This window comes from Phalacrocorax carbo, chromosome 3 (assembly GCF_963921805.1).
Source record: "Phalacrocorax carbo chromosome 3, bPhaCar2.1, whole genome shotgun sequence".
Lineage (NCBI taxonomy): Eukaryota > Metazoa > Chordata > Aves > Suliformes > Phalacrocoracidae > Phalacrocorax > Phalacrocorax carbo.
The window spans coordinates 8,963,129-8,990,607 of record NC_087515.1 but is presented as its reverse complement, the minus strand read 5'-3'; the positions used below and the strand labels follow the sequence as shown (position 1 = coordinate 8,990,607).

The 27,479-nt window shown below is 41.0% G+C and overlaps 1 protein-coding gene across 1 annotated transcript in view; it reads left to right on the top strand.

Annotated features, from left to right (window-relative positions):
* The window catches only part of GREM2 (gremlin 2, DAN family BMP antagonist), a 40,530-nt gene that overhangs the window by 9,769 nt on the left and 3,282 nt on the right, over nt 1-27,479 (top strand). The gene's annotated exons all lie outside the window — the stretch shown is intronic.

Here is a 27,479-nt window from a genome sequence, read left to right as displayed (position 1 = left end):
CTTTAGCTTGGCATAGGTCTAAGCTTGTGCTGAAAGGGTCTTCCTGCCCTTGGCTCTGCTCCTGGCCACCAGGTTGTGTCTTAATTCTGTTACAGACTTTCTTCGTGCCGTCTGGCACGTCTAAAATGGTACGCTCAACATCTACGGGAAACTGGCTCACAAACTGCTGTAAGCGTTGACATAAGCGTTCAAAACACTGTATGTCCTCTAGCTGACCTGATGTTCGTAGGTGTAGACTCTTTGCGTGGTGTCTTGAAAACTCTTGTTAGTATTGAGTGGCCTTAGTAGCCTAGATAGGCAGGCTCAGTTGCTAAGTGTGGAAGATGTTTGAATAAGGTTGCTGTTTAAGAGATAGCTCAGAGACCGGCATTCTCAAATTTTTCAAACAATGGCTTGGGCTAATAAGGGTAGTGAGACACTGGAACAGGTTGCCCAGAGAAGCGGGGTGTGTCCCATGGAAGTGTTCAAGGTCAGGTTGGACAGGGCTTTGAACAACCTCATCTACTGAAAGATATCCTTGGCCATGGCAGGTGGGTTGGACTGGGTGATCTTTAAAGGTCCCTCCCAGTCCAAACCATTCTGTGAGTCTATGATTGTATAATGCTGTCATTGTTTGAACAGAACCTTATGGGTCGTTTTACAGGCTGTAAAAACTGTTACTGTTATTGATCACTTTTTAAAAAAATGTATCAAAGACTAAAATACTTCTATTATAAACTGCTTATTACAGTGTGATATATGTGTATGTAAGCAAATATGAGTCGTACGTAAAAGAGGTAGCCGTGACCTTATGTATAGATGCAGAAAACTTTGTTGTTTTGCTTTACTTCAAAGCCTATAAAGATGTGAATTCTAACGCAGATTTGCACACGCTGGATTAAATTAATTGCTGAACAGAGGAGTACAACAATATATTATTTCAAGACAATGCAAAAATACTTTTCAACTTTAAAGAACCAGCACTGTTAACCATGCCTTCTGTATAGGGAGAATTTCTGCCCATTGCGTATTGCTCTGCTGTCTTCGCTATTTAATACTTCTAACCAGGGACATCAAAAGCTTTTGTTTATGGTTTACACATGGTCATCCATAGCTGTAAAATATATCTTTACTGTAGTAAAAGAAAGAGACAACTACAGCTAATTGCCCTTGCACTTTTCTCTTTTGAAGCAGCCTATATAAACCCAAGTACTGCAAAGCAGGGAAGAGGACTTGCTTCTGATGAATTGAATTATTCCATACATAGATTGTTCTGGAACATTTCAGTTATACTTTTTACTCTATATGATTTTGGGGGTAGTTCTGAGTTAACATCATATTTAAATGGTAACTTACAAAACAGCTGTGCAAATACTTAGGTTTTATGATGAAACTCATATAATTTAATACTGGAATTATTCCATCAATTTTTCTGACTTGCATTTATTATAAAGGTCAGAATTAATTTCCAATTTGAGTTAAACTGGCCTAGGTACTTTGAGATACGGAGTTACGCTATCAAAGATATGTCCACTAAAGAGTTGACATTAACACTTCTGAACTTCATTCTTTAAGAGTCACCTTATTTATAGCAAGATAAATGCACTTTGAGCTCTAATTGCACAGAGCAGCAAAAACATTCTTTGGATAGCCTAAGTAATCTAAAATACATCTTATCTGGGAAACCTCAGAGGATCTATTTATTCAAGAAGTTAGGAAAATTTAAGGGATGTATACTTACAGCCTGGATTTCAGAATATACAACTGCTGCTTGCACATTTTATGGGAACCTTTAATTTGTTTTTTCATTAAATAGAAACTTTTAAACATCATAAGCTATGTTTTCACAGAGTTTATAGGACAGATACCATGCCATGCTAGAAATATATATGAGAACTTGAAAAGTATATTCAAGAAGAACATCCAAACAGATTAATGTTTTTATGTAACTGAAAAAAAGAAAAATGCAAATAGTGACAGAGGTGAGAAGTGAGTTAAGCTCTTCAGTGGTCTGTCAGCTATAACTACAAGTTAAATTCCAAACTGTTTATGGCTTCAGGGTCAGGGAGGGGGACAGGACAGTGTTCAACAAGTGTTTTGGTTTTTTAAACCACCTTAAGGATTTTTTGTATTCATTATAAACTATTCCCCTCACTCATTCACTGGGTTTTAAAAATATTTTTAAATGGAAATTTAACACATTTCCTAAGAAATACTTATGAAGCGCATCTTTACTGTAAGATACCTGGCTGTAAGCTAACAACCTCTTAGGACATAATCCTTTTCTAGGAGCTCATACATACAACTTGCTGTTGTTAAGGTTTTTCATCAAGAAGTCAAATGGGATCTATTCCTCTGTAGGCTTTCTTGGTTTGCGTATGTGAGGGAACTCAGGTCTAACTGCTAGTAGATTTTGTGTTGCGTAACATGTGCAAGTATTCATCGCATGTTAACTCTTGACAGATAAAATTACTTATTCACCATTGACTTATCTTTGAGGGATGGTTTACTTTGTCACTGTTTAGTCATCTTCATGCTATGTTGAGACAGAAGCCTCTGTCCAAATCTTCTTGTGGCATGGAACTATTTCCCTGATACAGAGTTGTAGTTAGAGGTCTGCAGAAAGAATGTGCAGGGGAAAAGGGAGAAAGGCAGATGTTGATGTGTTTTTGAATTTGTGCTTAAGACAGCAATCATTGGTGTCTGTGAAGAAGAAGGTTATTCATTTGTAGCTTTTGCATGCTCCTGTTTATTGGGCTGTTCTCCAGGACATACTGTGGGTATGAGGAGAGAAAGGCTAAGTAGCCATTTTTTCTTTCACTGATTTTGCTCATAGGATTGTGTTATTTTGCTCCACTGAAAAAATCACAAATCAGGAACCACGTGACATTGCCACTGTGTTGTTGTATGGGTCACCTTCTCGTATCAGCTTACCCTTTACTTAAAATATGCCTGTTAGCCCAACCTTGCATATATATATATATGACTTGCAATAAAACCTTGACACATGCATAAATTAATGAAAGGAGCATTTTGCTGTTATTGTAGATATTTCAGCACAGTCTCTGAGTAACCTAAGAAGAATCTAAATGTATCTGGCCCCTCTGGCACTGCTGAGATATGTGGAGGGTAAAAGTAGCCTTTGCCTTCTTTCCTTCCACCTATTTTCACTATGCAGAAGACTGGCCTATTATGAAGGTCAAATGAATTCTACAGATAACAATGTCTAGAGTGCTAGTTTGGGAACATGGAGCCACAAACTTTTTTTTCATGTTGGGCAATTTATCTTAAACACATACCTTAGAGTGCTTAGACTTTCCTCTGCTTAGCATTATAAAGACTAAGAATTTTGCAGGGTCCTCACTCAGTATGGGAACCTGTGAAGATCGATTAAGCTGACAGAGTCTGGACTTGATAAGCCTTGCAGAGAAGCAGGAGAGTAGTAGCTAAGGTAAACTGTTCTGTGGTAACCTGCCTAGGTGGCTTCCAAACCAAGTGAAATTCCCTGTGAACTGAGCTGCAAAGTGTTATGGAAGTGCAAGTCCTGATTTGCCAAAGCAGCTGCTTTTGAACATGGAACTGAGCTGAGCAATCTAAATAATTCAGTAGAGGCATCACCATAGGACTATTGAAGAACATAAAAAATAAATGACCGGCATCAGGAATTCCCATAGGTGAGGCAGACACCTGCGGTCTTTGTGCTGTCAATAGGGAGGGTTTGAGGATTAGGCTTGTGGTGTACAGAAGTCAGGGTGCTGAGGTGGGGAATTATTAAACTTCAGATAATACCGAAGAAATGAATGTTTCCAAAACCCTGCCTCTCATGACTGGGGGTCCCACAGAACTGCTGTGGAAAAAAGGTGGAGAAAAGATTAAGAAATGCTGCAAAATGCCTCAAGCTCCCATCTTTGGATGTATCTGCTGAGATTTTCCCTCTGTAAGGAAAAAGGTGCAACTGAAGGCTGGGGAGGATCACTCTGAGGGCTGAATGCATAGGTTAAATTACACTCTGGAACATAAAGGTGATAAAATCCTCAGAGCTATAAGAAGATGCAATTAGATCCAAAGTACAGCTAGACACATTTTCCCCCCTCCCCTCTTCTGCCGTACCCTTACACAGGGAATGGCCCCTGGTGCCAGTAGCCAGAATGTCACAGTTCAGAGCTGGTGAGCCTTTCAGAGGCCGTTGGGATTTCCCAGATGCTTCTGAGGATCACTGAACATGAATTTACTTTGAGATGAGAAAGTCCTGTGTAACAACCAATTTTACAAGCCCAAAGTTCAGCTGGGAGCTGTGCATGCAAAGGAACACAGATACTGAATTCTTCATTGATTCTGTATTAGCATTGCATGAGGAGAGATTAGGATCAGCCCTTCTTTGCTTAAATGATTTGCCTGGTACAGCCAACTGGCAGTAACTAGGTCCTTCCAGCCAGGAAGCTGTACCAAACAAGACACTTGTGCTATGAAGCCTACAATTAACGCACACATTGTGGGAAAGTTACCATTAGCTTCGGAAAAACAGTTATTTGTCACCATCGCTGAAACCAAACCTAATGACTTCAGATGGCCTGGTATCTCTGAAGTAAACCATATTCAGATCTTAATTTGGTTCCAGCCAGGAGTGTAAATAAATGGGGTGGAGGGTGGTTCCAATTACACTCTCATATTTCTTGCTTTAGAATATATGGCAGTCATGCAATGAAAGACTTCTAATTTCTGTACATATTTCCCTCACAAAAAGTTGTATTACAGCTCTTTCTCCCTCTTCCCTTACCTCAGTATTTTACCCACAATGGTTTTCCATTGAGTTTTTACTAGGTCCCGATACCTAAAATTGTGAGAGAGGGAACAGTAGGAGCTAATTAACTGTGGAATGTTGATATTTCATTATCGTAGGCTCAAACTTCTTAGAAAGGCATGTATGGATGTCCCATGCGAGCCTGCTGGGCAGCTCTGCTAAACTGCAAAAGCAAGAAAAAAACAGAAAACATAAAAGCTGGGCTTACCATTGGCTTACAGAACTTTGCTGTCCTGGAGATCTTTAAAAAAGATTTTTCAGCCTTACAGACGTTTTCAGGGGATACCTTTTTAGCCATAGTTTATAGAACCTGTTCAAATACTGGTGCTCTTGTAAAGCCAAAGGCTCCTGTAGCCTAGATTAGGACTAACTAGGCTAGGTCTATTTGGTGTGTCACACTAGGCAGAAAACAGGTGTTTGTGGAGTTTTCACTTCCCTCATCCTTTTTTTCCCAGCCAGATGAAGTTTAATTAATTAAAAGTACAATACAATTTAAAATATGCAGAATAACTAAAGAAGCAGCGTGATACTAAGTAGAAATGTTGTTAACTTATTGTTTTAAATTGCTTCCTGATAAACATTTTTGGTGTGGTTGTTTTTTTTATCTGTCAGCTGTCACAATAATTTATCTATAAGCATTTGCTGATTACTTCAAACTGATCATGTATTTTTAATGGCAGTATTTTCTTTGTCCACCTGAACTGTGTGAAATATCAGTGAACCTACCTGGAGACAGATCCTTGCTTGGTCTAAATGACTGTAAATTTTAAACCTCAAGGATTCTGTATTGCTGTGCCCACAGAGTAAAGTTATTGGCTCCATTGAATTAAAATATTATTTTTTTTTCATTCACTTTAATGAAGTCAGTATTTAAAGATAAATCCTCTGAAATAATTTTTAAATACATATTTGCAGAGAATCCTCCCTCCATATTTTTTTTTCCCTGAGCTTACTGGGCACAGTGAAAAGGTGTGTGGGGCTTCTTGCTGATAGAAAGCATTGCAGCATTGCTTAGTGCATGAAGCCTTGCAGCTTCTTCTCATTCTCTGCTGTACTAATCTGATTCAGCATTCTGTCTTGTATTAAACTTCCCTTTTATTTCAATCCTACAGTGATTCCTTGGCAATGAGTGATGTAATTTTTATTAGGATCTGAACATATGTATATCCATTTGATCATTGTTTTGCTTTGGGTTACAAGAGAGTATAAATGTAGCATTGGTTGAAAAAACATACCAGAACAACAGGCTTCTTTCAGGAATAACAGCACCAAGAGGAATTCTATAATAGTTACTAAATAACAGGAGATGCCTTTACTCTGTAATCTAATTGTAGGGATCTAGCAACAGTAAGTAAATCAGATTTCAAAACTTATCTCAATTTTAGGAGGATAGAGAAGGCAGATGGGAAACTGGAATTTTATTCCAGTGTGTGTTCAGTTTCTGTTTGAGGGCAATTTCATTTAATTATTTGTTGTGCTTTGTGGGAAAGGGAGGGTTGGACGGTGGCTACATCTTCACAGGGTATTGCTGTGCTTGTAGGACAAATACCATAGCTTTATGATGACAGCTGTTGACAAACTATTCCACACCTGTTAATTACAGGTATTTTGACTAGAGAAGAATTTGGGTGTTTGCTGTCACGAGGACAATACAGATGTTTTGGTCTGTGCAAACCTCTGCGGTTTGCCTCAGATCTTCAAGGACGTGGTTGTTTCTGGGCCTGTTCTGCTGTCCCGACACCGCTGGATGAGAAGCCACTCAGCTGCCCCATTCAGGTGCTGGTTGTGGACTTGGGTTGCTCTATCAAATGGTGCGGCAATGCTGTTGCCCACCTTGTAGTTTGATGTGTCTGTCACTCTGGCTCTGAAGGGACCAGGGGGAAAAGGCATGATATCGGCATAACATCATCTACCCGCACTGGCTAATTAAGCAGTTTTGACTTCTCTGCTTTGAAGTCAGACCTCAAAGATGGTTTAAAACTGTGCCTAAATTAACCTTATGTGAAAAATTGTGTGTGTGTCTGTTTATGTATCTAAACACTTTAGGAACCTAGCCTCTTTTCTAATGATTTATAAATGACGTTCATCTTCTTCAACAAATAAACTAGGCATTACTCTAAATTACTTTAAAACTCTATATTTTGGAAAACCCAAGATATTCTGCAGAATCTTGAGTTGTGGCCTCTTTTGCCAACAGAGGAGCATTAAACAAATGTTTTGTATTCTGCCTACAGCAAAAGAAATCAAACGGAGCCTTTCATTCTGAAAGTATCTGATAGTATCTGCGTTATAAACCTGGTAGGTTCACAATTAGCAGATTGCAGTGTATTAAACATAAGGCTGGCTTTGAGTAGTGGTTTAGTGACCCCACAGCAAATGTACCTTAAGCTGAACTGCAAAAAGAATGATGATTTCTTCTGTGATAGTTAGCACAAAACCTAAAAGCCTAGGAAGATAAGAAGAGAGATGAGAAAAAACTAGATGGTTCTTTGGTGGACAATGATTGTTCTATAAAATATATGTATGCATATATATTTACTTAAAAGGTAATTAAAGGGACTTTGAGAAGTCATCTGGCTCATCTCCTGCTTGTTAGGATCCATTTTATCTAATGTAATCTGTGGCAAATGTGATTTTTTTTTCCCTTTTGCGTCACTTTCTCCTTAATAATTCTGATGATGAATCCCCAAACTCATGCGAATCAATTCCAATGCCTCACTCTCTGTATCATGGTGCTTCCTGATAGGAATATTGTCTGAAATCTTGTTTGCCGACATTATTGCATTTGTATCTATGAAGACTAAAGACATACTGTTTCAGTCTTTGCAATGGCCTTTTATGCACTTGACAGCTATTAACATGACTCCTCTGGTCTTTGCTTCTGTGTATTAAAGATCCCTGATTTCTGCAATCTTGCCACATCAAGTTATAGTTTCTGTGTATATAAATGCTCTTGGTTTTTCCTTGCCTCCCCTCTAGAAATCTTCATGGCTTTCCTGAAGCATCATGCCTAGAACTGGCTCATAAGCTACTACTTTACATTCTATATTTGCACAGCCGTGTTTTCAAGTCCAAAAACAGAACCTTGATTTGTCCTAAATGTCCTTAGTGTACCATCAACAAAGTGTGGTACACTATGTACCACAGCGAAGTGTGGCACATAGAGCTGATTGGGGGGGGGGGGGGTGGTGGTGGTGGTGAGATTTGCATATAAGTTGGGTTAGCTTCTCCTTTTGGATTTTTTTAAATTTCCACGTGCTGAGGAGTCTCTTGTGCTACTGTGGGACATGTTGGGTGAGACAGGTTACTGTGACGACTATTGTGAGAGACATCAATGCACATAGAAACAACATAAAATTTGGGGGAGGGGGGAGTGTGTATGGAAGCTGACTTAACAAAAAGGTGTCGGTGAAGTACAGAGCCTAAGGCTTCCTTTAAGAGGAATAAATATTACTTGAGGCGGTTGATTAAAAATAAGAGCTATACATTTGAGATGGCAGACGATTTCCCTGTTTAAATGCCATCTGATCCAAACTGCAAACTTATCCAATCTTGATACAATTTCCATCTCTTAATATTAATTAGAAGTGAGTAGGGTGTGTTCCCTGATGCTTTTGACTTGCTGGTGTGTAGGGTACGTTATCATGCTTTTCTTCTAAGGTCTGGTAAATTCAACAGGCTTTTGGACCTGAATACAGGAAGACAATTAAGTGTTTGCTTAACTTGTACAGTGTTGGTTTAAAGCTGTCCTCTCTTAATCAGAGTCCTAATTACTTAAAAGGTGTGAGCTCATCCCTGTATGAGAGCTTAGTCCCATCTGTTGACCATTAAGTGTATTATATTTATGCATGCATGCAGCTGTAGTTAACTGGGAAACATTAGCCCACGTGGTACTCAAAATCATCCAGGCTTTTGGGGAATGAATATACCTTCATTCATTAACAAGGGAGAAGCTTAATGCACAGGTTCTGTGCATAAACCTGTTTCCTTTGGTTGGCTAGTCACTGTGGTGGTGGTACCCTTTGACCGGGTGGCAGGGGTACAAATCGGTGCTCTTTGGCATTGAAGGCTTCACCTTCACTGGTCAGATGCTGTTTCAGCCTTCTGCTGAATGAATGCTCCAGAAAACTTGTCCCCTGTTTTTATCATTCATGTATTAGCATCATCACTCCATTTCTTAACATATCATGTGCATGCACAACTCATGCTTTTGCCTAATGAGGCCAAAAATCCATACGAATTCAATACCCAGAACAAGTGACCAACTTTTGTTATGATTCCAGTGCTCTGTTCTGAAAGGGAGCTTGGACAACTATTTGCATTCAAATTGTGTTATAACTTCTGATAGAGGTTTTTTTTTCAGGTTATTAACCAGCAGCTTGGTTCTGTCACGTGAGCATTTTTGGCTCATCTCTTAATTGGAAAGGGAATGGAAAACTGTTTCCTCCAACTTCTTTCACCAAACCATGTTACTTTGTTTGTTTGTCCTTAAATTTGGCTTTGCTTACTTTTGCAATGCACTAATTGCATGGGTACGTAGCATCTTCACACAAAGGAAGAAGAGGCACCTTGCCACAATCTTCAGCGCTAGATTCCAGATCAGGTGTGGAGAACCCAGCAAGGGTAGGTGTTAGGGCAGGGACAGTGAGGGGGGCATATGACTAATGGAGAAAGAGTGAAGCAGAAGGCATCACTGTTTCATGTATCAAGTAGATTATTTCTATGCAGTCTAACCAGTGGTTGTGTTTAATCACTTAAAACCCCAAAGCCTTGGTGGAAGAAACCTTTGCACTTACAAGACAAGACACTCAGGAGTCAGACAGTAGGATGCAGCAGTAGGGGTACATTTTCATGCTGCTTCTTCCATGTTTAGTATTTAGTTTTGCACTACAGTGCAGAGCACGTTTTCAAGATAAGGTAATAGATCCTCTTTTTAAGTACCCTGTATCCATTGAGGACTTGAGATAAATGGTGCATACCTCTTTTGGAAATCTAGTCATGAGTAAGAGCTGTAATGTTTGACACTTGCAAAAAACTAATCCCTGTGTCTTTAGAACAGAATGAGGTTCTGGTGGAGACTTGGTTGCCTTGGCAGATGTGCCTGTTTGAATACCCCACACCTCTCACCTGGCTCCACAGTGGCTACTGTGGAGGAGTATGCATCTCCCATAGGGTCTGTCTCTGATGTGCCAGCCTATACAAACATCTTGGATGCCCTTGGGCATCTGAAAAGGTACTACTCATCACATTCTATCGTTGTTATTGTTGTTATTATTTCCTCTCACTGCTGTGGTACAGGCTGTAGTCCTAACACCAAGCCATTTAGGTACAAGGACCATGCATCTCATATAGGAAGCAAAAGCACGCAGTTCTGTCAGTCAGCGCCACCTTTATCAGCCACACCCTTCCAGTTACATTAGCCTCCTCCACCCTGAAACAGGTAAGTTGGGTGACAGCGTTCCCAGGCCCCAGTCTGGAAGGTGGGTCAGGGTGTGGCCTCGCAGCTGGCTGGAGGCGGCCTGCCTGTAGGCTGGTACTGGCGGGGCAGAGCCGCCCAGCGCTGGCACGGGGGCCCGGCGGCACTACTGATCCTGCAGGCAGCTGGAAAGCCGGCCGGCAAAAGAAAAAAAAAAATACCTTTTCGGCTGGATCAGCAAACTCGTCTTGCTGACTGTGTGGCTGCATGGTTGTTAGTACTGGCACAAAGTGACCAAGGGGGGGTTGGGGGGGGAGGGAGGGAGGGAGAGAGGTGGTGTGTGCGGGCATGTTTGTGTGCTGGAGGGGGGAAAGGTGGTGCCAGTGGGGGCCAGGAGCAGGGGGACTATGGCTCACAGTGTAAATGAGTCAAACTGCACCCTGGACTGGGTGACAGCCTGAGGTGATTTAAGCTTTATCTCAGAGGGGCATGGGTTGCAATTAGAAATATATCCAGCTGACATTAATTGCTGTTTTGGTTATTCCTCAAGGTCAGGTACAGGGTTTTCGCTGTGCCATTACTTTACCTGAAAGCAGAGCTGCACAATTCTACAGTGAGTATATATAAATGGAATATATTTTTGAACTGCATTATTTTTACCAGAATGTAAAATTGACAGAAAAAGGCACAGGATTTAATTCTTTCTGTCTGTGACTATTTTCATTTGGATTCAGAAACCTAGGAAAAATGACCTTCTTAACGTGTTGGGGAGGACGATAAAATTTGGGGAGCTTAAATCAGGATGTCACCCTCCACATCACAAAACCTAATCACAGAAAAATAATGTTGGGTATGATGTTATAATTCCCTTTAGGTCCAGGAATTTTATATATATTCCCTACCTAATAACTCACCTTTAGCAGAGAGTATGGGTAATGCCTCTTTGTGCTTTCCACTTTCCCACTAGCCTTTTCTGCAGTTTTTAGAGCTGTTTTTTTGCAGTATGGGGGAAACGTGAGTTGAATTATCTCCAGTTCGTGTGGGTACTGAAACTCTGAGCGTATGTTCATAAACGGGGAAGATTTTGTTGCAAAGCTGGTTACAAGAAAAATAAGTAGCGTGCCCCATTGGCTAAATTTCTGTATGACTGGTAGTAGCTAATGCTGTTCATCTTCCACTCAGTGGTGTTGGCTGGGTGTATGTGAAACATGTGTGACAAAGCAGGATGGCTGGGGAGCTGCTGAGTGGCTCCCAAGCTTTGTCTGCCTTCTGGTTGAATGGCAGCAGACAACATTGTCACCCACCCAGTCACACATCTGGACACCCTGCAGAGACACCGGTGTGTAGACATGTAAGCAGTGTCGCAGTCCAAAATGAAAGTGGAGGCTTTCTTTGTAGGTGTGAGAACAAGAGTTTTCTGGGTTGCTCACATTGATTCAAGTGTCCCTGTCACCTATTTCTAAAGTGTCTCTAAATCTCATCTCTGATTTCTGTTAGATGTTTTGCCATGGATTTGGCAAGCAGCTTTAAACAAATAATTATTTTTTTTTTTGAGGGGGCTGGAGAACAGTCATAGGGAAGACCTTGTTAAAACCATGGTACCTAGATGACCTCATTATGTCTTCTGTACAGTTATGATGTAAATCCACTCAGAAGCTTGTCTTCTTAGGTCTGTTTTTATTAATTCAAATGCACCTCTCTTGCTTCCTTTCCTGTTCAAGTCTGCAGTGCCACTGCATATTCTGCTTAAACTAGACAGTTTAATGATCTAATTCTCACTCCTTTTTTTCTTTTTAGATAAGCTTAAGAGTCCTCCCCATCAGCCTTATAACAAATATGTAGATATGAAATTGTGCATTTGCTCTGATGTAGCCTTTTATGTCATTCATATTGTAAAAGAAGAGTGTGATATTGGGGGCGGGAAGGAAGAAAAAAAACCTCACAAATTTGCCCTGTGTTTTTAATGAGCAGAGTTTTGCCAGGTGGCAATTAGTATTCCTCAGTGTTTGTGCTAATTAGGGGCTTCTTAGGGTCCTCTAAGAAAAATGTTTTTGCCAAGTTAGCAGATTTTCAGACAGGTGATCTACTTTTAGTTTTGTCTTTGTTAGGTGCATTTTTGGTAGTGTTTTTCCAAATTGCTATTCCGTTTCTCTTTGACACTCTGACATTATCCATGTTCTTATGTTACCCAAACCACTGGTCTGACCTGATGGAGCTTCTCTACAATTTTGTGCTGGAAAAAAATTACGGAAGCTGAAATAATCACTCAAAGCAAAAGCTGTTGTTCTGAAACTAAGTTAGGGAAGAGAGGAAGCGTAGTCTTGTTTTGCTAAGCCAAATTCTTTACTGAGCCTCCTTTCAAAATACAAGCACAAAAAAATCCCATGGGGCTGTGGTTATCCTTGACCCATTGAGGACCATCATGCTACACGAACTGTGGTAGCTGACCGCAAGGGTTCACAATTGAAACTTTATTTTTGTCTCTCCACACAGTAGGAATTAAAGTTTTCAGGATAAGTGTTGATCAAAACTGTTTTTTCAAAGTTGCTTCTTCACAGGAAGAGATATCAGCATCTTCAGACTCAAAACACCTGAAGGTCCTAGTTCAATTTATGTGTATTTTTTACGGCTTCCCCATTACTGAGACAAAAAGTTGTTTCATGTTTACTCTGCAAAATGGCTTCTTGGCTTTTGGGGTTTAATAATTTTATATTGAAAGTATCTTAAACCCAATTTTAGCTCACTTCACCTCCTTCTTCAAAAGGAAAATAAGGAAGAATTAAAAATCATATGGTTCAGCTGATCTGAAGTGAAAATGGACGCCAATGGTCAGGACTTAATTTTTCATCCTATTTGGAGATGAGGCTTTCAATATATCTAGTTCTCATAGTGTCAGAAAAAAATTTCCATCTAGCCTTATTCGAGATTCCAGTCCTCTTAATCCCATATTACACATAACCTTTAAAAAGTCTACTGTTTAGCCAAGACATAGGAAAAAGTCTAGAAAAAGCCATATTCATGGGTGTATAATGTTTGTACCTGAGGTCTAAATCACTCATTTATGAGTATGTGAGTTGTGTGTATGATCGCTCACTAGGAACCAGAGCAAACCTATGGATTATAATATTTTCCTTGGGATGATCTTACTTGGTCTAATCAACTACAATGGGCCTTTGCAAGTGGTGCAGATGGCATCAATAGCTGAGTCAACTGAATGGTTTATAGGGTAGTATATACAAATTTAAACTGCTTGTAATCATTCTTCTAATGATGCTAGGAGAACCATTAAAGTAGTTTGCCAAACTCTTCACCTGATCAATCCCCCTTGCTCCTTCAGCAAGCTGTATATAAATGCTTGAAACAGCACTAAGTGGTAGGATTAGTAAAATAGTGTAAACTGTAATGCACAACATGTTCTCTGACTACTTTGTAGTAAGAAAGAAAAGAAACCACAACACAAAACCAAACCCTGAAGGAGGAAGCTTTCTAATCACTTGTTCCTCCTCGTCACAATCAGTCTTGCATTTACTGGACACATGGAAATATTAGCTAGTATCTAACATTTTAGGCATGTCAAAAGGGGAGCTGTCTTGGCCACTTCACTTGGACAATTCATTACTCTCAATCAAATCAAGCACTGACATGAAATGGAGTCTCGGTATCTTTGTCCTTCTATGTATGTCCTTGACTTCATGTTAATAAAGTCATCAAAGATTACCAGCAGTGTCATCTCTCTCCTCTAGCTTCAAGGAAGTGCTGCCTAAGTTAGAGCTGAGGAAGACCCTTGAATAGACCTGGAAGAGAAATGGAGCTGTTTGAGCGGGTCCAGAGGAGGCCGCAAAAATGATCCAAGGGCTGGAGCCCCTCTCCTACAAGGCCAGGCTGAAAGAGCTGGGGTTGTTCAGCCTGGAGGAGAGGAGGCTGCAGGGAGACCTTATTGCGGCCTTCCAGTACTTAAAGGGGTACTGTAGGAAAGATGGGGGCAACCTCTTTATCAAGGCCTGCTGTGACAGGACAGGGGGTGATGGTTTTAAACTAAAGGAGGGTAGATTTAGACTGAATATAAGGAAAAAAATTTTTACAATGAGGGTGGTGAAACACTGGAACAGTTTGCTCAGAGAGGTGGTCGATGCCCCATCCCTAGAGACATTCAAGGTCAGGTTGGACGGGGCTCTGACCTGAAGATGTCCCTGCTCACTGCAGAGGGGTTGGACTAGGTGACTTCTAAAGGTCCGTTCCAACCTAAATCATTCTATGATTCTATGATCTCACACTGAAATTTGTAGCTAGATATTGGCTAACTCTTTCCGAGATACCTCCCAGACCTTTCTGAGAATAGCTTTCTGGAAGAGCCAAAGAGAAGAATCTTTAGATTTCCTTTTACTTATTGTCTACTTCTACTCAGCTTCAAAGCATGAGTAATGGAAAAATATTCAAACCTTAACTGTGGCGACACAGTATGAATGGCTTATGGCCAAACACTGTAAAAAACCAAGGTCACATTAAGTTAATAAAGAGCCTCTAGGTGCTGTTTATCTTCTACTTGTGTTTGTGTAAAGAGGGTCCCCAGTTACTATCAGCCAAAAAAAATCCCTGAGCCAGTAAGTCCTAAAGTTGGAATCCTTCCCGTCTTTGATGCTGCAAAATGATAAATGCAACTGAGGTTACAAGGCTAGAAATGATCCTGAAATTGACTACAGAAGGGGAGCTCTGGCACTTTTCTGTGGGTTTGTGAGCAGAAGAGGTTGGTGATTGCCTCTGTAGGCTTCCTCCCTCCTCCTTCTTTTCCTTTTTTATCTCTTTTCCTTTTTTATCTCTTTTCCTTTTTTATCTCTTTTCCTTTTTTATCTCTTTTCCTTTTTTATCTCTTTTCCTTTTTTCCTTTTTCTTTATCCTTCTCCTTCTTCTCCTTCTTCTCCTTCTTCTCCTTCTTCTCCTTCTTCTCCTTCTTCTCCTTCTTCTCCTTCTTCTCCTTCTTCTCCTTTTTTGTCTTCTTTTTTCTGACATAGGGGAAGATCTTTCCTGCCATTATTAAGAAACATGTGGACTTATTCCACTCCACAGTGCACCTCTATGTTGTGTGATTCCTTGTCACTTTTCTTTCTGTGTATTAAAACTGGATCTGCCCACCTGACTCAGAAGGCTGAACTTTCAAATCCAAGTCAGTTCATCTGTTTATCATGCATCAATCCATTTCCCAAGGCCTGATTTGACTGACAGCTCAACTCTGAGACTCTGGTCAGCTCCACAGTTTCAATCATTGTCAAAACTGCTGAATGACGATCTCACCTTCCAAGTAGTGAGGACTTACTTCTTTAACTGCCATTACTAGCTTTGCCTCTGATTTACTAGCCCGGTGGCACACTACTGGATCTCCTTCCATTCTGTGAAGGGAGTCTGAAGAAACCAGCTTGTGTGTGTTTTTAATTACATATTTGTTCAGCCCTCTGAGGATGTCAGGAGCTGTGAACAGTAAATGCCAAGTGATTGCCAGGAAGAAAGCCGCTGACTGCAGTGCATCGTAGACAGAACCCTTCTGTGTAACTGCCACTGCCTCGCCATGCACATACCGATGATATCTGATTTTGATTATAGTTTCTTCTCCAATGATAGTGCTGTCTCGGGTTCTCCTGGAGACAAAGGCTTGGTCAAGTGAAAACATAAGCAATGGTGTCAAGGACAAAGTCAGTCTCCCCCGGATTCCAGTCTATTGACTCTTCTTTCTTCCTCATTTGGAGTGAACTGAAAGGCTAACGATCCTCCTTTAAATGAGCATAACTTGTTGTATTATGTTAGTCTAGACAAAGGAAATCAAATTAATTAGCAGAAAGACTGCAAATGTGCTGTGTAGGAGGACCTGTCATTAGAGAACCTCATCCAGGCTCCTGTGGCTTGGTGTGTATTCAGAATGATAGCTCTGGTCTTCCTCTCAGCAGAAGAGAAATAGAATAATACTAGGCTTCAATTAGAGACAGAACTATAATTCAGTCATGGGCAAGGAAAGGGGGAGGTAAGTAGGAAGACGGCTGCTCTGCAAAGCCTAAGTCATAAAACAAAAAATCCCAGTTTATGCATGGCAACAGATCCTTCTATGATTGAATTACAGACTTCATATTCAATAATGGGCCAAGTCTGTAAACCAGAATAGAGGCAGAACAAATATTTACATTCTTCAGGCAATGACGGAGAGAGAATCACTGAGCAGAGCATGAATCAAAGCCACAAGAACATAGATGTGGGACAGCCACGTGTTGCCACCAGTGTGAAGTGGGAAGGATGGAGTAAGTTTCCAGTATTTGGATGTGAAATTTCCTGTAGTACAGGTCATCCTGCAGCATATCACTGAAAATTCATCTTTTGGTAAGTGATATACTGCCAATAACAGTGAGGAAACTATAGCTTGTCCACCCATTCTGTGTGCTATACATTTTCCAGTATATCTAGAAAGTGATATTGGAATGTTTAGGCATTTAGCAATGTTTATGTTGATATTGCATATCTAGTTACAATTTTATTTGTATTCCTGACTTTATAGCACCTCGTAAGTTCTGTACTTTTGACAGTTGTTGAGCATCAGCTGCTGCGATTTATTTTGGTCCATCTGACAGTTATGACAGTCATAAACATTACTGTCAGTCTGGAAATATCAATAGACACATAGTGAAATAAATGAAAATTCCTTTTGTTATCTTACAAAAAAATCTTGAAAATAAGGGTCAGAATAGTTCCAAACTGAAGAACTTGCATCAAGACATCAAATGATGCATGTACTAGGGTAGCCAAGAAGCTGTATAACTCTGAAGGTTTTGAAATCCAAATGTCATCTTTGTTTAGAGGCTTGCAAATGCACATATACAACCAACCATCAGAGCATGCAGTTGCTGTGCTTCTCAGCCCTCCCAGGTTTGAACTGCGTTTCAGTCGCATACCTGAATTTTTTTTGTATGAGACCTTGAGTGAACAGGCTTCCTTTCAGAGCAAAGCCCACAGCCGAGTTAAACATTTGAAACAAAATTAAACGGGGATTCTGATGGAGCATTAGTTAATCCACAAAAAGTAACCACAAAAGTAAGCCCAGCACAAGCCTGGTGTTCTTAGGGAAAGAAGAAACATCTTGTAACTCCCCAATCAAGTTTGTGAACAAAAGGGGATACAACATATTACAGGATCAACCCAAGGGTAATACCATCATCCATGGTGTGCAGCCGTGACTCATTACTGCCTGACCTCCATCTACAAGTAGTGCAAATAACTGTTGGGCCAGCTTACACCCTGAGCAAAAGAATGTATTAAAAACTTTGAGGTGACCCACTGTTGTTTCAAGGTGTCTTGTATTACACGTGAACGTTAGAGCTCATGAACTCTGATTTTCTATGGATGTGTTCAGTGTGCCAGTCCACCACAGTAACCCTAAACGTCCTCTTTACTACTCACGCCTCCTGTGGTACCAAACTGTGATATCCCTGACTTGTCCCCCCCTTCCCCCTCCCTGAAATACTTTTCATGCCTTCCTGTATACCCTAGTGTAATGCAATAAGAGTTTCAAAACTGCCTTGCTGTCTAACTTGTTTGAAACTTGGTCAGTGGATTAAAAAATTTAATTGTGAGGAACTGTCAGATGTGTAATTGCAGGTTGCTTATTAACCAAAGAAAAGGCAAAAAAGGATGAGAGGATTCCCTAGATTTCGCCTCCCTGGGGAGAAAAATGCTTTTCTGTGAAACTAATCATTCTGGTAAGGCACTTAGTTATGTGTTTGCGTGGCGTGGACCTGGTTGCAGCGAACAGGCTGAATGGACTTAATACTTGTTTTATTCGCTCGTTAGCATAGGTCTTCTGTACTCTGTCCCCAGAAGTGCTGTAAGTATTAGTCAGGAGGACTGATGCTTTGTCAGGCTAATTTAAGCAGGGATAAATGTAAATGACAAACTCTTGAAGCAATAAATCTGTGCCATTTTTAGGACAACTTTATGAAAATACAGCTGCAATGGTTCTTGCAAGCGGCATATTGGAAAATAGTGGGATACATGGCTGAAATTTTGTGTGTATGGGAATTTGCATACTACCTAATAGAAAGACTAGCCTGTAGGATACTGAGATAAAAGCATTTCTTATTTGAACCATCTGTGTTTCAGCTCTATAAATAGGATATTGGCTTACAAAAATTCATAATATAAACACTAGACCATCAATAACATTTTGGATTTTTTGAACATGAACATGACTGCTTAAGAGCCATAATGTGGTAACTGAGGATAGTGTCTTGAACAGAAAGCCTGAAAGAATACAAATATCCGAATCTACCAGAAAATCAGGAAAATTTAAATGTTACTTCTCTGTTGATTAATCTAGTGTTTCTCATATACAGGATTACGTGACACCTATTGATTTTTAGAAGTAATTGCATTTTTCTGACCATTAAGAAAAGCAAGCAGAAATTCTTTTGAGCACTTTTATGATGGTTTAATGTACAAGCCTCAGTTTTCTTCTGGAACGGACCTCATCCAAATGCCCTCTTCTGGGAATGGTGCAAGTCCAGTAATGCATGCGTATTGAAGACTAATGGCCTTCTCCCTTATTATGAGCTAGAAAATGAGCCAGGTGCTCTGTAAGTAGTGTATTATTTGAAGCTACAAAGCAATAAAGCTCCTAACTCCATCTCTGTTCTATCAAAACTCAGGGAAACTATAAGAGAACTTTTCATACAGAACCATTTTCATATACAGAAGTATAATGTTTTTAAAGAAAAGCTTGCCTAAGGCTAACAAATGTGGATTGATCAGCAAACAGAAGAGCATTGGTGCCATGTGGTGCAATTGAAAGACTTTGGAAATGGTCCATTCTCAGTTAATTTCTGACCTCCAGTAACTCACTTCCCCTCTGTGCTCAGTTCTGGTCCCACCATATGCTGCTCACCAAGTTAGTCTACAAACATTTGAAGTTGCGTTGCTTAGTCAGGCACTGGTCTTGGATGAGTTTTCTATGTTCTGTTGTAATGCAAATGACAAAAATATAATGGAGGCTACTCATTGCAAAATAGTCTTTTGTAGTATCGGTTCTCCAGTGAGGAAGCAATGACATGAGCTATTGTATTTAAATGCTGAACTTTCCCCATTCTTGTGTTGACTGTCCTCCTTTCCAACAGGCTGAGGGATGGTCACAAATGAAGACATTTTCTCAAGCCACCGCTTCCCTTCTGATTTAGTTTTTAGTTTCCCAAGGGCAGAAGTCTGCTGTTTTCTCCTGAATGAAACACTGCCAAATGGGAGTGTACCAGCTGCCTTCTGCACAGAAGAATAAAGTTAAATGTAGGCTGTTATTGCTTGCTGGACAAAATGTTCATGTGCAAACAGAACTGACTTGCCTATTTGGGGCTCTTTATCTCGTGCTGAAAAGCTGAGGAACACTGAGAAGAAGAACAAGTATTTTTTCAACCTGGTTCACTCTTGCAAAGAGACATTTTTTAGATTCATAGGAAAACTTCCAGTCCTTTCCAAAAAGCTATTCTACTTGTATCCAAGGAGTTTTCTTTTAATTATTCCTCCCACCCCCTGACTGTAGCATTCTCCAAAACCAGGTTGGGAGAAAGAAAATCAACCTCATGGACGGCAAGTAGAAATCTGGTTTTATTTTGTGGGTTTTTCCCTCCTCCCACTCCCCCTTTCTTCCCCAGTGTTGCATGTGCTGCCAGTACTGATGACTACCCAGACACTTCTGAGTAGGACATCTCACTCTGCTTGGGACAATTCACATGTGCTCACCAGGCAGACATTTGTCTGTGGTTGGCTCTAAAACCACAAGTTCCTGAAGCTGAAATTGCAACAAAATTTAGGAGTTTTAATCATAACAGTATTCGAAAAAGCATTTGTCCAGTTACCTGCTAGTATTCGTCGGAGTTCTGTGTATTCATGTTCCCCTAAAAATGGTATTGCTGCATTACCAGAGCTACTGTAGGATGACTTACCTTTTACATTTCTTGCAGCTTTTCTTCCGTTGACACGGTCGTGGAATCTTTGCTACTGATAAATACAGGGCAGTATGGAGTTGGTAGTGTCTTGCTTCACTGTATTACCTGGCTAACATTCAGCCTTAAAAAACACCCCCAACTTGGATCATGGTTTCCTTCACTATTTTCTTCTGGTTGGGTGATTGCCTTAGTAATTGCACTTACGTGTTTGTGTGTGTGTTTTTTTGGGAAGCATTGGTATTTATCATGGACATAAGTGTTAGTGAATGTATCCCAAAGAAAAATACCAGGGCTGGCTCCACCAATACCCCCCTCCTCCCTCCAATCTTCTGGAAGACTAGTCATATCTTGGATATAATAGATAAAAACTGATGTCTCAGCTAATGAAAGCTTCAGAGACTCTCCTCACAAAGTCCTTGTCCTGCCTTTAAAAAATGAGAAATTTCTCTCAATTCCTCTAATACTAATACTTCTTAAAAGAATAAAGCAAAGCACAGGTTTAGAAGCTATGCAAGGCAAGAAGGTTTCAGCCTGTGGAGAGCCTAATACCATAGATCAGAAATACAATATTTAAATCAATACACTTCCTGGCAGGATGTCAGTGCAAAGAGGAGCACTGGAGTAATGAGATCTCTTAACTCTGGTGAGGTGAGCAGCTGCATTCTAACCTGTTTCAAATGAGCTTGTCTGAAGTTCCTGAAAGAAGGAATAGTTCAGTGGTTATCAACTGGAGGTTATATTTCTGGAGGCAGTAAAGGTAGATAAGAAAGAAGGGTGAGTTTACCCTCAGGTTTTCTTCATTAATTGCTCCTGTCCTAAAAATAACATATCCAACACATTACACATCGTTGAATATGACAGGGATAATGGGTGAAGTCCTTGTTTCCTCTTATATTTTTGTGCACAGACCAGGAATTCTTCTAGACTCACAGCCTCTTCAGAAAAAAATGAAGATAAAGTTCTTGGTTGTGGAAAATTTATACTAAGAGCTGAAACTAGTATGATGCAACACCCTCCAAGTTGCTCTCAACTAGCTTTTTCCTAGCATAGATTGTCACCAACAGTGCATTTCTTCTGTGTACTTTGGTTTTGTTTATGATGTACTCTGCTTTTCAATATTTTAAATTCAGTGTCTTCAGGAACTGTCTTGACAAGGAGAACTTCTAAGTTCTCGCATTATGGGGGAATTGCTGTCCTCTGCTGAGGACCGTGGGCTGGCATCAGGGAACCCGAGCCCCACCTTCCCCTTTCAAAAACAGAGCAAGAGCCTGGACAGGACAGTGTGGTTCCTGAGGCGCCCAGCCTGCAGGCAGACCTTTCCTGTTTCCTTCACAGCTTTGTGGTGTGTTCCCTGTGGGCATGCTTGGGCCACTGTGGGCAGAGGTGCTGGTGTGAGGGAGAGAGAAGGATGGAGAGGAGGAAGGATCTCCAATCCAGTCCATCCAGTGAGGGTACAAGGAGTTCATTAAATCTGAGCAAAACGTTTTCTCCCTCTACCACCTACTGTCAGGGCTGTGATGCAATGAACTAGCTTTCTCTCAAATCACTATAGAAGGTTTTTAGGGGGCAAGAATGGAAAAACTTCTGCTTGTAATGGCATTAATTATTGTTTTTTAAACAATTATTCCCTCTGATGTTGCATGCAGTGGTTTTAAAAAGTGATGTTTAGTATTCCTAGTGCATGGTAACTCTTCTTTACTGCTAAAATGCAGGGATTTTTAAAATCTGAATGTCCAAATAACGTATTCTAGCTGTTGTACTGTGTTTACTGAGGGTTTTTTAAGATTGGTCCCGTCCCCCACCACCTCCTACATGTTTTGTTGTTGTGGCTGGCCTCAGTCTTGGCAATTTAATCATGAGAATCTATTAATGATGGAATGATTTACTTAGAGGCCCATGGCTCTGTGAAAAGGAAGATATAATACAGTGTTCAGCTATTGCTGACGTTGTTGAGAAACTGGAGCAATAGTTTCCAAAGGGTACTTAAAAGGAAGAAGTTAGCACCAAATGCCTCTGTTGCACAAAGATGCCTGATTTGTATAGTCTTTATTTGAACATTGTACCATTAGAATCATGCCTAACCATTAATAAATTAAATAAATAGTATTTTTGGCTTCCTGGTAGAGAATCTGATATTTCCTGGCTTCCCGCATCTGTTGCTAACGCCAAGTTTTAGTTCTTTGAAAAGTTATTGCAAAGTTATTGCCTGGCTTGTCTTCAAGGAACACTTCTTGTGTCCCATCTTAAATGCTGAGAACTGACCATGTACACTGTGTTCTTACATTAATATACATACATCTGGTTTCTACAGATTTTTGTTTGAGTAGGTCTAATAAAAAAGTAAGCAGGGAGTAGAAAATTTTCTGGTAACATGGATTCCCACAATCGGCTGAGTAGCTGATTCCAAAGGAGACCTCTCATGTCTCTGAAGTTTGCAGTGTGGAAACCTTAAAAGAGTGATGCAGGTGGTCAAATGTGACTGTGTCTGTGCCACAGAACCACACCTGATTTAACCTAGCCTAAAATTCCTGCCTTTTGCTGGTAATTGAAGAGAAACGGTTTTCCAAGGCAAACTCCTCAGCTGTTAATTAAATTAAAACTTTTCAAAAAGTAAAGTATCTCTGAATTTGTTTATTGTCTTCCTAGTCATTGGCTCTTACGGTGCTTTTGGTGGGTGTAGGACAGGTTTATAGTGCTAAATCTTCCACACGTATTTACAGGCTGAATCCATCCATCAGGTAGGCTCTCAAGTTCCATGGTAAGACAGGTTTTGCAGATTTTTTTGTTTTCTGTAAACCGTTGGCGGTGGCTTTTTTTCTGAACCCCTCCCAGGAAGGCCTGGTGAAGATCGTGACACATCTGTATCAGAGAGTTGGATGCTTCCAGGAATGCTGATAATGCCGAGTGCTTTGTAGGTGTTGCATGCTAAAACAAGCGGGTCTCACCTGCTGATTTCCTGAGCAGCTAACAGAAAACATCACAGAGATCTTCCAGTTACATCGCTCTCTTTCTGTCCACCTGCAATGCTGAAGTAGGCTGATCTACAAAACTGGAATTCCTAGTCAGAAACTGCATCCTGAGCTTAGAAATGGAAGTCACGCCTTTGAAAACCAGAGGAAACGGTGGCGCAGTCACTCAGCACAGATAGGCACTGCTCTTACCTCCTGCCCTGTCATTCTGACCACAGCACCCGCTTGTCGAAAAACGATGCATTTGAATGCTGAGGTCAAATCCAATACTCCAATTCCCAGAGGAGTGCCCTAACCACAAAACTATAGGCTATTTTGGGGGTTACACTGCTGCCTGTCCTGCTCCAGAGCTGGACTGCTTTCAAGAATGCATGAGTTATAGGGCCAGAAGGTCGGTATGCAAGAGGGAGCCTGCCTTGGTAGATATTTTGTGTTACACAGTAATTGGATACAAACAAGAAATAAAGCTAAGGGCATACACAGTGATCCTGGGTCTTCCCCTCCTAGCTGAGTGCCCTGACCTCTCCGGATTACAGAGCTGGTTCTTGGCATTCTTGCCTCTTTGGTGAAGGATTTTTTACACTCCTGGGTACCTGATAGCCCAGCTCCGGTGTGATGGGTTTGATGACTTTATGAACTCATACTTGATGCTGATTTCCTTATCTCAAAGAGAGAAAAACTTTGCATGTGAAATGTAAATGCAGCTAGGCCTTGTTTGGTGTCTAGTCTCAGGTTAAATTATTTTCTGCACCAGCTCATGCACTGGCAAAAAGGGGTAGGGGGAACTGGCAGCAGCTGGCAACAGCGCTTGAGGAAGCTGAGAACTGTCACATGGCAAGTTCTGCTGGCTCTGCTGCGGGGACCCTGCAGAGCAGCGGGAACGGTGGCCCGGGCTGGCATTTCTGCCGGTTTTGGAGGCGCTGGTTTCCTGAGGCAGTTCTCGCTTGCCTGGTCTCAGCCACATGCTGTTCAATTCTGTGATATCTAAGTGGGACAGAACTGCCCTGCTCTTGCCAGAAGCCAGATTCTTCTCCAGTATATTTTGTGTTTCTTCTCGTCCCTCTCTGCCCGCAGACAGACAGCATTCACCATGTTTCTTTGCATTCAGACTGACTTTACCAAAATGTTCTGTTTCTCTGAGAATACTGAGGTTTCTCTTTGCGTGTGAGCACTGAAAATATATGTAGTCATTGGCATGTTGCTGGCAGCAGGTGACCTTGTTTGAACCCTTACTTGCTTGAATAGGGGGTTTGTGTGCCAGGGCTTAGAAAGGGGTGATTTGCAGGCTAGTAAGGGGCAACCCTGTGATTAGAAATTCCGTGATTTGACAGGATGCACATTTGACCCGCTAGTGTAAAATAGATTATTATTCTATTATGTAAACACTTTAAGGTACGGGTTTGATAAAGATCAATGGCAGAAATAGGTGGTGCGTTCCTGCCAGTCTGTAGAAGTACTTGCTAACATGTACTGCAGTGTTTGGTTTATAACCTCACAATAGTGGCTTTGATTAATAATGCTTTATTAGTTATAAATGTAGACTTACTGAATAAATCCTACTTACTCTGTTGAATGGCTCGCTGTGCCTATATAAAACTATTTCAGTAATTAGAAAGCTACTATAATATTTCTCTATATTGTAGACTTTGAGTTGTTAGCTCTCTGTTGGCTTTCCTGAATTCCTACACAGGATTTCTACCTGGGCCCATCCTTGACATGAAAGGGTAACGGTTTAAACTTGCATTTTCTGATGAGAAAGGGCGGGTGTGGTAAGGCAGGGTTTCCCAAAGGAAAGAGGAAGGGGTGGGGTAAAAGTGTGTCTCTCCTTGTGATGTGCCTCTGGTCCTGTACCATCCTCTTCCCCACCAGGATCAGAGAAATGAGACTGGAAGGGTGATATCCCTGCTGAAAAGGACCAAACTCCCTCCCTGAAGGACAGTAGAGTTATCACAGTTGCTTTGTGGGCTTGTGTTTCAAGAGAAAGGTAGAAGAGTATGTCTGAGGAGTGTTGGCATAAGGCAGCTTGTGGAGAGCTCATCTCTGTCTTTTTCTAGAAGATGTAGGCTTGTGACTCCTGGGGCTTTCCCTCCCCTTTCTATATAAAACGCAAAGCAGCAGGGATCAGTTGTTTTATCTACTACTGAAATACAGCCATCAGTGCAGAATAACATGAGAACAGTTTGAAAGGAAGCGTGGAACACTATATTCAACTGAAACTAATTACCTGATTAGGTTTTGGCCTGGCTGTGTGGGTTGACATCCAATGGTCTTGGCGACAATACCTGCAAGCAAAGCCAAGCCTAGTCTTGCTTCATTTAAAGACCATGGACAAAACTTCTGGACTTGTGTGCTGAATGCTAAGCAGCATGAAAATAGGCCACTGATTTAAAGTACCCAGGGCTGCAATGGGTGTCAGTGGGCAGCTGGCACAGTTGCAGATGAATGAGCTTATTTGGGTTTTAGAAATACTGGTTTCCATTTAAAGGTGGTTCTGTTTCAAGCACACAGGCTGGTGAAATTTAACTCTACATCAGAACATCCTCCCTTCACAGCTGTAGGATTAGCACTTGCCTTTCCTTCAGCACTTCTGTCCTGATTTCATCTGGGGTAGAGTTAATTTTCTTCCTAGTAGCTAACATAGTGCTGTGTTTTGGGTTTAGTGTGAGAATAATGTTGATAACACACTGATGTTTTAGTTGTTGCTAAGTAGTGCTTACACTAAGTCAAGGACTTTTCAGCTGCTCGTGCTCTAGTGACTGAGAAGGCTGGAGGTGCACAAGAAGTTGGGACGGGCCACAGCCAGGGGAGCTGACCCAAACCAGCCAAAGGGATATTCCATACCATATGACATCATGCTCAGCATATAAACTAAGGGAAAGCTGGCAAGGGGGCCACTGACTGGGGACTGGCTGAACATCGGTCAGCAGGTGGTGAGCGATTGCATCATGCATCATTTGCTTTGTGTATTATTATTATTATATTTCAATTATTAAACTGTTATTATCTTAACCCATGAGGTTTTTTCACCTTTACTTTTCTGATTCTCTCCCCCATCCCACTGGGAGGCGGGGAGTGAGCGAGTGCCTGTGTGGTGCTCAGTTGCCACCTGGGGTTAATCCACAACGACTTCAAATTTCTCCCCTTAGAAATTTAGTCACTGTGACACTGAGACCTCATAAACTTAGAAAGTCACCTAAAGGGATGTTATCTCACCTAGTATGCTGTAGGTGTTCCTTCTCTTTATCTCCATAAGGGTTAAATATGTTAGGTCTTGTTAGGTGAGAAGTATTTGTTATTGCTGTTGTCATCTTCTCTTGCATCTTTGCTGCAAACGCTTTTTTGATATGTTGGTGTCTTTGTTTGGAAAATGGCATGTTTTCAACTTAGGAGTACCCATGCAACATCTGAAGTGTCTGTCGTCTTAGACGTATCTATATTTGCCAGCGTGACAGAAATTTTTTGTCTTTGCATCATTGTAAAAGGAAAAAAAATAATTACTTGGAAGGATTTGCACCTTTACTGGGGAGAAAGGGATGAGACTTTTAGCTGTACGCTATTATAAAAATACAGTCCATTAAGAACAAAGGTGAGCAGAGCACTTCTAGAAAAACCCAAAATGTCCTTGCCTCCGAACGGGAGGCTTCTGGGCTGCTCTCGTTTCTGGCACCCTAGAGACCCTCTGTTCTCCCTTCCCAGGGAGAGCAACTTGAAATGAACTGTCAAATGAGTTGTGGCAGTTCACTGGTGAGCATTGACCTCAGGAGGAAATTTAGTATGTCTATTCCGATATCCTGGAAGCGCATCGAGACACATTACTAAAATGAGTTGGACAAGTGGTTGATGAAAATCCAAGAGCTGGTAAGAGATGCTCCACAGGACAAGAATTTGTAATAGGCAACCATAGGGAAAAATATTTTTGCCAACTGGCTGACTATTTTAGCTTAGCAAATGTCTCATGCTCTACCCTGTTCCTTAACATCTAAAATAAATATTGAATTCTCTCCTGTTTACAAACTTTCTTAAACCATTTGCCTAAGAGGCAGCGCAGTAATGAAGTCCTCAAAGTTGTGTTTAAGCATCTTGTCTTAACTGCAAGAATAAATCCATCAAGTTTTCAGCCTCCCACAAAGGCAGCAAATGCAAGCCTGTAAGTGCCATAAAAGCCCCAAGAAACTTCAGAAGCAATTTAAAATAATAAAAATAAACTTTTGGACACCTCTCACTACTTTCTGTGTGGTACGAGGCTGGGCAGGGGCTGGGGGGCTGACGAGGCAGATGGGAGTTCACCTTGTGTAACCTGGTATTCCCTTCACCTCACCCCTGCTGTCCCCAAATCAGCTGTCACAGTA